Source organism: Apodemus sylvaticus, chromosome 10 (genome assembly GCF_947179515.1).
Source record: "Apodemus sylvaticus chromosome 10, mApoSyl1.1, whole genome shotgun sequence".
In the NCBI taxonomy this organism is placed as follows: domain Eukaryota; kingdom Metazoa; phylum Chordata; class Mammalia; order Rodentia; family Muridae; genus Apodemus; species Apodemus sylvaticus.
In genome coordinates, this window is record NC_067481.1 from 110,122,218 (window position 1) to 110,133,221 (window position 11,004).

General features: G+C 43.8%; 1 pseudogene; it reads right to left on the reverse strand.

The window, feature by feature from the left end:
• Positions 1-701: 701 nt before the first annotated feature.
• Positions 702-7,506, reverse strand: LOC127694522 (sorting nexin-18-like; annotated as a pseudogene).
• Positions 7,507-11,004: the final 3,498 nt, after the last annotated feature.

Consider the following 11,004-nt stretch of genomic DNA (forward strand, 5'->3'; position numbering starts at 1 on the left):
TAGAATATATGGACTTTCTGATAACTAATTAGATTTAATTTTTAGGAGAACCTGGTTATTTCCTTGACCTCAACATAAATTAGCTACATAAACTTTATTGAATCCTAATAAGTGTGTGTCTTCTTCTATAGGCTTCAAAGATTCCTGTGATTTTTTTCATGCATTAGACTCTAAGGTTCACAGTGCTGATGAAATCTACATGCTGTCCTTTTCACATTCACTTTGAATAGGTTTAAAAAACTAGAAACTGAGAACCTTTGGAGATGTATATATATCCTAATACTTTGGACAAATAGTTCTCATATTGTTGCACATATATTATTGTGGTTATCTATCTATCTGTCTATCAATCTATCTATCTATCTGTTTCTGAAAATATGTTATTCCTTACAATTTTTCAATTACAAAAAATATTTTTGAAGCCACTAAGTCTAAGAAAAGGCAATGTATGTTTCAGTGTGTCAAATGGCATGAGCCTTAGATAATTGACATCACAATTGTCCATCAGTCTGACTACTAAATGAGCCTCAGACCTCAGTAGTTTGTCTACCAACTTTAGTCACCAATTTGATGTTTAATAGGAAGAAGGCAAAATAAAATTTAAATTCTATTGAAAGATTCTCACTTCCAGGCTCCACAGAAAAGGTATTTTTATATCTACTTTGAATCTCAGACTAACCATATCAGGATTTGTTATCTATTTATTCCTCCACAAAATGGATTTCCCACTTCTTGGTCACTTTTTGAGAAAATATTATTTGTTGTTGTAAAAAATGCTGCATCTGTGATTTAAAGTCTCTTACTCTAATTTGATGGAAGTGATGAATCTCGGCCAATGTGGTGAAGGAGATAGTGTTACAGCGGTCTTGAATGACATCAGCTTTTGGACCTCTATCCTCCCTTCTTCCCCGTGTAGCCGACTCTCCTTTCCTTTGGTAAGAGCTCCTTTCTGAACATGGATGATGTCTGGGAAGTTGGCCAGGTGCCCCTGATACAGTGCTAACAGTCCATGACCAGGTCCATGGCCTGCCTGGGCTGCTCAGCGAAGAGATGGCTGATGGCATCATAGGCGTCTCCAGGGAAAGCAATGGCCTGGTTCAGACCCGCGGACAAGGCCTGCTGATGCAGCTTAAAGGCTTAGCTGCGGCCCAGGAAGGACTGGCCCACCTTCTGATGCTCCTTCTTGAAGCCAGTCACCTGCTTGCGCGCGCGAACTCGTTGGCAGTGTGGTTGAGCTGCAGCGCGCTGTCATCCATCTTGGGGAAGGATTTGAAGCAGTCTTTCTTGCTCTCCACCTCCTGCAGGTCGAGGGCTGCGGCAGGTGGTGTGCTCAGAGTGAGGAAGAAGTTGGAGCCACCATCTCATCCTTCTCAGCCTTCTGCTTACCCTGTTTCCAGGTCTTCTCATCAGTGCTGCTGGGACAGTTCAAGAAATGCTGGAAGACATGGCACTGCGCGAGCACAGGGTGGCTGGCCATGTGGTTCATCCAGCAGATCAGACCCTTCCTGCGCTTGGAGATGGAGTCCTCCTCTAAGCGCCTGGTGGCCTGCTTCTCGGGCAGATGGGGCACCGAGATGACGGGAAATTTCTCTGCCAGGCACGCACACAGCCAGTCCAAGTGCTGATAGCACCTGTGCGCGGGCACCTGGGTATGCATGAGCACCAGCTTGTAAGAGATGCAACTCTTCAGTCCTTGAACTTGGTCTGCTCGGTGGGGTCGTAGATGGTGCACTGGAAAGGGTAGGGGTTCTCTTGCCACTCGGGCCGTAGGGACCCAGCACCATGCACAGATTGTCCCCATCCTTCACAAAGCCTGACACCTCTCTCAGCACCAAGGCCTCCCGGCCCGACCTGACCGAGGTGGAGAAGTGATTGAGGTTGAGGCTCACTGTGGCGGAGCTCTTGGCTCCAGACACTTGCTGAGGTGGGGGTGCCGAGACGCCAGGTGAGCCCAGCGACAGGTCCCAGCGTGTGGACAGAGGTACCCGCTGGCCGCGCTGCCGCCCGCCGCTGCCGAGCCTGCAAGGTCTGGGTATGCGCCGCTGCCCAGTGCACCTGGCTTGTCGGCCACCGTGGAGCTGTCGTCCCACTCGTCCTCCCAGTCATCATCACTGCCTAGGCTGGCCTGGTGACCCTGGAGGAGCTGCTGGGGCGACGGCTGTAGGGCGCCCCTGCTGGAAGGAAGCTGGCGATGCCAGCTGCCAGGAGCTGGAAGGTGGCGGGCGGCACGTCGGGCAGAGGCTCAAAGCCGCTGGGCGGCGCATTGGCGGAGCGGGCTGAGCTCCCTGGCTGCCTTGGGCCGGTGGGCCAGGCTTGGTTGTGCAAATCACCTGTACAGAGGAGGTCAGGAAGAGACCGCGGTGGCCATGGCTGCTGATCCCTTCGAGCCAGCCCTCCAAGTCCTGCTCACTGCACAAGCTCAACACCTCCTGCTCCTGCAGTGAGATCTCAACAGGGTTCTTGAACTTAAAGCTTTAGAGCGCCAGGGCAAGCAGCACCACCTTCCCAAGCCCCGTGCCCCGAGTTCGGGCCAGTCAGAGGGCCCAGTGGTCACTATCCGCGTCCCTGAACACAAAGGGAGCTTGGAAGGAGCTTAGAAGGAGCTTGGAAGGCAGCACAAGGTCCGCTTCCTGCTCTGCTCTCGCCCTCCCTGCAGATCTGCTCTGCTAGCAGGAGCTACTGCTGCACAGGCCCCTTCTGGCCAGGGTGGGGCCCGGGCCTCCCCACAAGGTTTTCTTACCACTGGCCCTTTACATGTCTGTGCCTAAATGAGTACAGAAAGTGAATCTCTAAGTGTCCTTGTTGCAATGCTTACATTCCATTCCACATCTGTCCCAGACACACACTTTTTCTTCACTTCTCCTATTAGATCCTTCCCTATTATTCTCACCTCTCCTTGCTTGTTGGTCTAAGTGAAGACACAGATTAGGTCTTTTCATATCACAGCTGGCCCTGTACACAAAGACACAACCCAATCCCCAGACCGACTTGCTGCTGGCCAATGCAGAGTTGTAAGTGAGGTGGTACTATTAGTACAGGACTAGGCTGAGGGGCCAGGTCATCACTTGTAAATGTTCCTAGATCAAAACATGAGGAGGACACAAAGCATTCTAATCTCCAATGCTCTGTAGAGTAGAAATTAATTTATGGACAGTGGGTGAGGCTCCAGACATGGCTCAGTACTGAAAAAAACATCTCATTCAATCGGAACTTATTTGATCTCAGCACCTATATGTTTGCACATAAGTTCTCTACTCAATTTCTAATTTCCTTGGGTGACCTTGGTTCTAATAATGAATTCATATACCTACATATCGACCAAAAATTCACATGCACAAAGTCTTCTGAAAAAAATAGAAATCCATGAACATAGAACTCTGTAACCGTGTACCAGCTCATGAGCCTGCCTGGGTCTCCTCAGTCTTGATGCATGTACCTAAGGGGAGGTGGGGTGGGGGATCAGGCAGAGAACCCATGGGGAAGTAGAGAGTGTGGAGTTCTAGGGGAAGCTTAAAGTCCCTGAAAATCCCAAGACAGCAAGAGATGGAGAATATGGAATATTTTAGCCTGGTGTATATGGACTTCCTACTCAGCCATTAGCTCTCCTTGATTTGAATCAGAGAAAGAATAATAGTATTTATGTTGTAGACTCTGAATGTGTTTTCTGAGGAGACCTCATGGCTACAAGTTGAGAACCTGTTGGAGATAATAAAAGATAGAAAATCTTGCCAATTTTCCTATTGTTTAGCGTCCTGAGCATAGGCCCCTCAGGAGTTGCTCTAGGAGTTTAGTGTGACTGGGATAAACTACATATATATGTTTTGGGCTGAGTTAAATGCCAAATTTAAACAGTGCCTGAAGGAACATGGGATGCGGAAATTCAGCAATGAAGAAGGAACAAATGTTCTGAACTTCATGATAGTTTAGGTAGAAAGTTGCTAATATCTTTCCTTTCTTTTTCACTAAGGTTCAAGGTAATCAGATAAGTCACCCAGAAGACAAAAAGTATGCTATTCTGCCTTACATCTCAAGTCCTGCTTCTTGGGATAGAGAGAGAAGTACACGAAGACATCTAGCCAGTTTGGATTACATAGTTAGACCTGATCGCAAGTAAAGCCAATTCTAGAGAGGAGAGAAGGGCTGTGCTGATATGTTGGTGATTCTCCATCCACAAGCAAAGAACCTCTCAGGTGATTTCATTAACACACTTAAAGAGCAGTTTATCCTCCTTGCTGCTGACATTTTCCTGTTAGCATAGTAAGAGGCATTTTTAGTCTATGAGGTATCAGGTACAGTGACCTGTCTGAATGACAATCATGCATTTTTGAGGTAGGATATCCATATAAGGCAGGCTGGCCACATGATTTTCTTGCCTCAGGTTCAGTGAGCTTTGAGTGACAGTGATGTTGATGTTCTATTTAGGCCAGGGTTACTGATATAGCATGCTCAAGTTCTGGAGAACCAAACTCCACACATCACCAATATAGCTGCCATAAGCTAAAAGATACTAAATAGTTTAAAGACACAGGTGACAAGAAAGACTCATTGATCACAAGCTCTGTTGCTGTGATCTCTTAGGCGACTTACCTTTAAATGGTCAAGAGAGATTCAGAGGGAGCAGCGGGATGAAGTTCTCCACAGACTGACTGGAGCCACCTGAGGAGACAGAGATTCTAAGATGAATGAGGGAAGTGGCATGCCTGTCACTTACTGTTGAGTGCCTCTCCCCTCTGCATTGTGAGAGCACTATGCATCTATCTCCATCTGTGACATGGCTTTCTAGATAGACGTACCAGGCTGAAAGACTGGCCACCACACTGGTCCTGCAGTTGGCATCCCAGGACCCTTACAGATTTTATCCAGAGATATCTGAAAGAGAGAACATGATTGGACAGCTCTTAGGGTCCCACACATTTTGTTTGAAGTCCAGGAAAAGGAGGAAGCAGTGGATGCCACAGTTATTTATCATGAACTAACACACAAGTCTGGTTTCATGGTGACTCACGGCGGTTTCTCAAGAGTACAGTAGAGAAAATAGCTATACAATTGTAAACAACCATTTTGCAGTATGTGTGTCTACATGTGCCTCTCTGTCACGGGAGGTTTCTCCAATTGTGTGTGATACATGAGTATGTACAGAGATGAGGGTCTCCATGAGTGAGAGATTATGCTTGTAGATGTGAGCATTCATACATGTGTACTTAGTCCTGTGTGGGCTTTCTCTGCCTTTATGCATACAGCACAATGAATAAATCAAAGACTTTGATCTCAGGGGCTCTATTGCTGCCCTGAAGCCTGTTACCAAGGCTCAAAGGGTATTTGAGCAAGAGAAAGATGTGGGAAGGCTGGGCTATACTTGTCAGGCAGGAAGGTCAATTGAGTTTGGAAGAGGGATGGAAGCTTCTCTGGATTCCCCTATTTAGGAAACCATGAAATTATCTATCAGTTTAATCATCCAAACACCCAAGAAGCTGCATCACATACTGTTTTGCAGGTGTGTATTGTTGTGAGCATAGGTGAAAGCAGGGCTTTTCACAGAGCAGCTTACAGCATAAATAAAACATAGATTTCTGGATAGATCAAAGCTGTAGGCATTTTGATGGGATAGCTCATTTCAACTTACTTCAGGTTGTACAACAATCTACCTACCCATTTGGTTCTCGCTGTTTACAGCTCTGTTCCCTATCTTCTGCTTCCATCAGTATCTTTTCATACTCCTGCATCTGCTTTTGTCCCGTCTGTCTGTCTCGTGCCCTGGTCAACCCCAGTAGTTTTGACCTTTCTATTGGCTGTCAGATATTGGTAATTAGCAATCAGCAGTAAGGCAGTGCCAGAATATCTATTGGATTGCCACCAGGCAATGACATTCATATTTTGAGCAACTGTAGATCAGCAAATTTTAAAATCTAAAACACAGTGATGGTTCAGAAATGACAGCATCAAACTCCTGCCATCACTTAGCTCTTTGTCACTACAGATTTAACAATTGAAAATACAGAGATGCACCTTCATCTCTGTAAGGAATGTCACCTGAACAGTGGTGGATATGTGCAAACAGCATGCAAATGTAGAGGTCAGAAGACAATTTCAGATGTTGCTTTATGTTACCTTCCACTTTCATAGTTGTGAGCCAGCTTATGAGGTACTAGAAACTAAAGTTGGATCTTCTGCAAGAGCAGTACATGCTCTTAATCACTAAAGCATCTCTCTAACTCTCATCTAAGATACTTAGCATTTATTGGCTTGTTTGTTTGATATGGATCACTAAAGGGATAAAGGTTTGGAGGCCAGCAGATAATTTCAGGAAGGGAGTTCTCTTTTAGATCTGTATATTTAATTTGAGAATGAAACTTAGGTTACCAAACAGAAAAGCTCAACAAAGTAAGACTTCGCAAACAGACAGAAGGAAAGAGCTCAAGAGAAGACACAAGAAACTGAGACATATTTTTACACATTCAGGAGTCCTATAAAAATACTAAACTGAAAGACAGGTTTGGGGAAGACTTGTTTGCACACCCCAGTACACCCTATGTTTGCTGCCTCACTGTCTGTGTATACAAATAAGCTTTGATCAGTTGACTTAGAAGGCTTTGTTCTCCTTGTGTCTAGTCTATCCTATGGAAAGTATACTATTTATTCTTATTTTACTACTTCAGGATTTCCTGAACTCTGAGGAGAGGTATTTAATTGAAGTATCTCATATCGAGTGGTGTGCTGCTCTCTCTCTCTCTCTCTCTCTCTCTCTCTCTCTCTCTCTCTTTTCTCTGTGTGTGTCTGTCTGTTTGTTGGTCTTTCTGTATGTATCTCTGTCTCTCTATCTCATAATGTCTGATTGTTTGTATTTGTTCCCATCAGATACATGAAAAACCTCCTCTGATGGCTAAATGAGGCACTGATTTATGAGTATATCAGAGTATCACAAGAACCAACTAAATTGTTACATTTATTTATATATGCATGTATTTTTAGATCTGTAGGATTGATATTATTTAAGTATTTTGAATATCTAGTTTCTGTTCTTGGCCACTCAAGCAGTGTCAGATATGTGTGTAAATCCGTTGAGGCACAGGAGTGGCAAAACTCTCCTGAGCACCTCCAACTGCCAATTTCTATGCAGAGAACACTCTAACTGCCCTCCAGGCAGGCCTCAGACTTCCCCATCCACACTCCATCCTTACAGAGTAGCCCAAGCACACATGTTGAAATCCCACCAATTCCTATCTTCAAAGATTTGTGCCCAACCCCAAGAACAGGGATATATCCCTGTCTTCTACTCAGTTTGTTGCTGGCTTTCATCTGAGCAGAGGCAGCCAGCCCAGTAGAAGTTAAGTTTGGTTCTTCCTCCCAGCCCCATGCTCCCAGGAATAAGACTCAAACTCAACATATATTTACAAATACTCTAGTCATATAGTTAGACCAATTTCTGACTTTATCATAACAAAAATTAACCCATTTATTCTAATTCATATTCTGCTGTGTGTCTGGTTACCTTTGCTCAGATACCATGGGCCTGTCTTGTCACATATTCTCAGGTGAATCTTCCAATCAGCACTGTCCCAAAATACTTTCTGCTTCTGGTATGTCCCGCCTCCTACAGTCTGCCTAAACTATTGGCCAGCAAAATTTAATTGACAGGTGTCTGATCTATACAAACAGAAGATATTCTCTCCACATACCTCTCTGGGTTTTCCCCTCCCAACAAATCTGTTGTGTGAGATTTCTCTGGCTGTTTGACTCTGTAGTATTCCTTGTCTTCTGATTGCCAGAGTACTTTTCTATCCTTGTTGTAACATGTACAGAGCATCCCATATTATATGACATGGCCTGAACTCAGATGGTTTGTTTACTCCCACATCTTTTGTGTCACCATTACAGTAGCACATTTTGCAGTCAGGATTTTAAAAATATTTTTTAACATTTTTGTTCTTTGAGCATAAGTGTTTTGTATGAATGTGTGTGCGCACCATGTTTGTCTATCAGCTATAGAAGTCAGAAGGTCATTTCCAAGACCCTTGGAAATGCAGGAAGTTAGAGGCAGTTGTGGGCCATCCTATGAGAGCTGGAGACCAAACCTAGGTCATCTAGACAAACAGCCAATGCTCTTAATCACTGAGTCAAGCTCCCAACCTGACACTATTTTCTTTCTGTATCAACTGGAAGATACGTGAGGCATAAGAAATCATATTTTCATTTAAACAGAATATCTGTTCTTTCCTGTGTTGGACCTTACAGATTAAAAAAAAATGGGTATATGGGTTGCCTAAAATGAGGAGTCATGATAACATCCTTAGGAGAATATGATATTCAGCTATACTACGGTTGCTCTTTTTACTCTGTGTTATATATCACTGACTGATTTTAGTGAATAGCTCACTCCGTAAAGATTTGCTAATTTTTGCTGATTAGGAGAAACAGAAATAATAATACATTAAGATGTGTTTGAAAGATATTTATTATGAATTGGAAAATGGTTTCAGGATACCATTATCATTAAATTATTCTTGGCTCCAAAATGACGAATGCAACAATTTCCTTCCCTTGATGCCACGGTTTATGGTTTTTCTAATGTAAGAAAACATAACTATCTTTACTAAGTGTAGGATCCAGAATATCAGCTGCCAATCAGGAAGGAACTACTTCATAAGCACTATATCTTGCTTATGATTAGAGTGATTGATTTCAGGGCTGAGACTGTTGGGAGCACATTTACATAGCATGTATTCCACTTTTTTTTTGAGGTTCTTAAACAAATTCTTTTCAGTAGCTGATAAAGTCAGTTTCCTGTGGATTGACAGGAATTACATAGAAGCAAGCAATTTCATTCTCCTCAAATGTAGCAATAATTTTAATCTGTACATTCATAAAACAAACAGTGCAATTATAAAACTGTGCAGGTGACATGCATACATTAATGTGCAGTGGGGATGGGGAGGACATAAGCATCTCCAACATTCCTTACTGCTGTTATTTTCTAGGTCTTTAGGTAAAAAGGCCGAGTCAGGGGACTTCATCTGGAATGCTGAAATCAAAGGTGAACTGCCTGAAGGCTGCACATTCGTTATCACAGAGAGAATGGAAACGGCCTCCTAGAGCAGTTTGGAAGGATCTAGAGTAGCATGGCTGGGCTTTCAAGCTGGAAATGAATAGGAACAGGGATGCATTTTCTGAAATAATTAAAAAGATAATGTCTGTAGCTGAGGGTCCTATTTCTGTTTCATAGCTGCTACCACATGAGCCCTTCCACCATTTTCAAACTCCTGTTGTTTCTGAGTAGATGCTGTTCAGTGGAGTTGTTTGTATAAGGGCTGGTGAGATGCAGAAGGAAGGATCTGGGGAAATGGCTTCTTCCTTGGAGTCTTGGGTCCACGCTCCTCATCCGCATTGGTTGTTATGGCCGTTTCTCTGCGGTGTGAGCAGAGGTAGCCGGTACCGAAGGTCAGTGTTGCTGGCCACAGGCCCAGGGTACTGGGCAAGGTTAGTGCTGCAGTCTCCCTTGGCCGCTCTGGCCACGCCTTACTCAGGCTTGCCCAGCCTGGAGCACAACTGCTAGCACTAGAGTCAGTCCACTGGCTCCTTTCTCGGGGCCAGGATGAGACAGGATGTGGGAGATTAACAAGACGGGTTAACATGGTAACAGTTGGCCTCGGAGCAGAACAGAGAAACACATTTGCACTGATGGAAGTTCAAATTCCCAAAGTTATTCTGAGGCAACAAAAGAGGAGCTTTTCTTTGAGCACTGACTTCCCTTCATACACGTGGCCTGTGCAGATTGATCAGCTGAGCCTGGATGCTCTGGGGTGGTCTCCTCGAGCTCAGCTACAATAGCTCTTTTCCAGCGGTGCCACTTTGATGAGCCCCAGAGTAAATCCTAGCATGGCTTCACAGTGACTGGGATAATGAAATCACCAGCCAAATGTAATTGCAACTCCATCAACCTTATATTTCACACACAAATTTAGAAAAACAAACAGGAATTTAGAAAAAAGTATAAAATTAAAAAGAACAAAATTAATTTCTACAAGAAATAAAAATATAGTTACAGTGAGATTTAAGGGAAAAAAGCTACTCGGATCATGAACTTAATTTTATTTTAAATAACTTTAGCTACCTTGCTGTTAACAGAATAAAAGCAGAAAGAACAGGCTGCCTTCCCTGCAGACTTAATCAGAAAATCATATCTACAATATTGATGGAACTCAGTCCTTCTCCCATCTCCTCAAAAATTATTGCATTTTCCCCCAAACTGCATTTTGGATTCATTGATGAATATACTCCTCTCATCCTCTTTCCTGGAGGGTGGTTTCCTTGGTTTACATCCATCTTTATAAAAAGAGAAGGGTTGCATATGCAGAGGCAAAATATCCTCTTGATGCCAACAGATACAGAGTTGCTTGAAGAAGATGACTGTACACACGAGCTGCCTGGGTCAGGGGAAGGGGCTGTGGTGGGAGGAGTGGGACAGCCTTTGGTGGACAGACAGGCAAGGCCCACAGGCTCTTCTTCCAGGGCAGGGATGGGCCTGAGCGGTGGTATTCCTCATTACCTCCCAACCTGTTATTTTGGGCCTCCAAAAGCCTTCATCTAGATCAGAAGCCAATGGCTGATTATAAAAATAAGAATAATTAACTTTTGGCTCAATAAATAAGATTGTCCAACTGTTTTGCCTTGTTATTCTTTTCAATATCCAAGGACTTTACAAAGAAGGAAACAAAAACCACTTCTCAATCTCCCACCAAAAGTGAACTTTTTTCTTTCTTTCTTTTTTTTTTTTTCTCCATATGCCTTAACTGGAAGAATGGCTGCAGATTGAGATATCAAAAATCCCAGAGAACTATATAATATATTCATATAACTCTGCATGTCTCTTATTTAAATTTCACATTCCTTTAAAAGTGCTTATTCAGTCAGTAGCTGCTGAAGGAGGCTCTTCTGCTGGGCCTGGGGCTTCTGTAGTCCTGATGTGGGCTTTTGAGTTCCCAGTGGAGCAGGCTGGTTCAGGTGAGA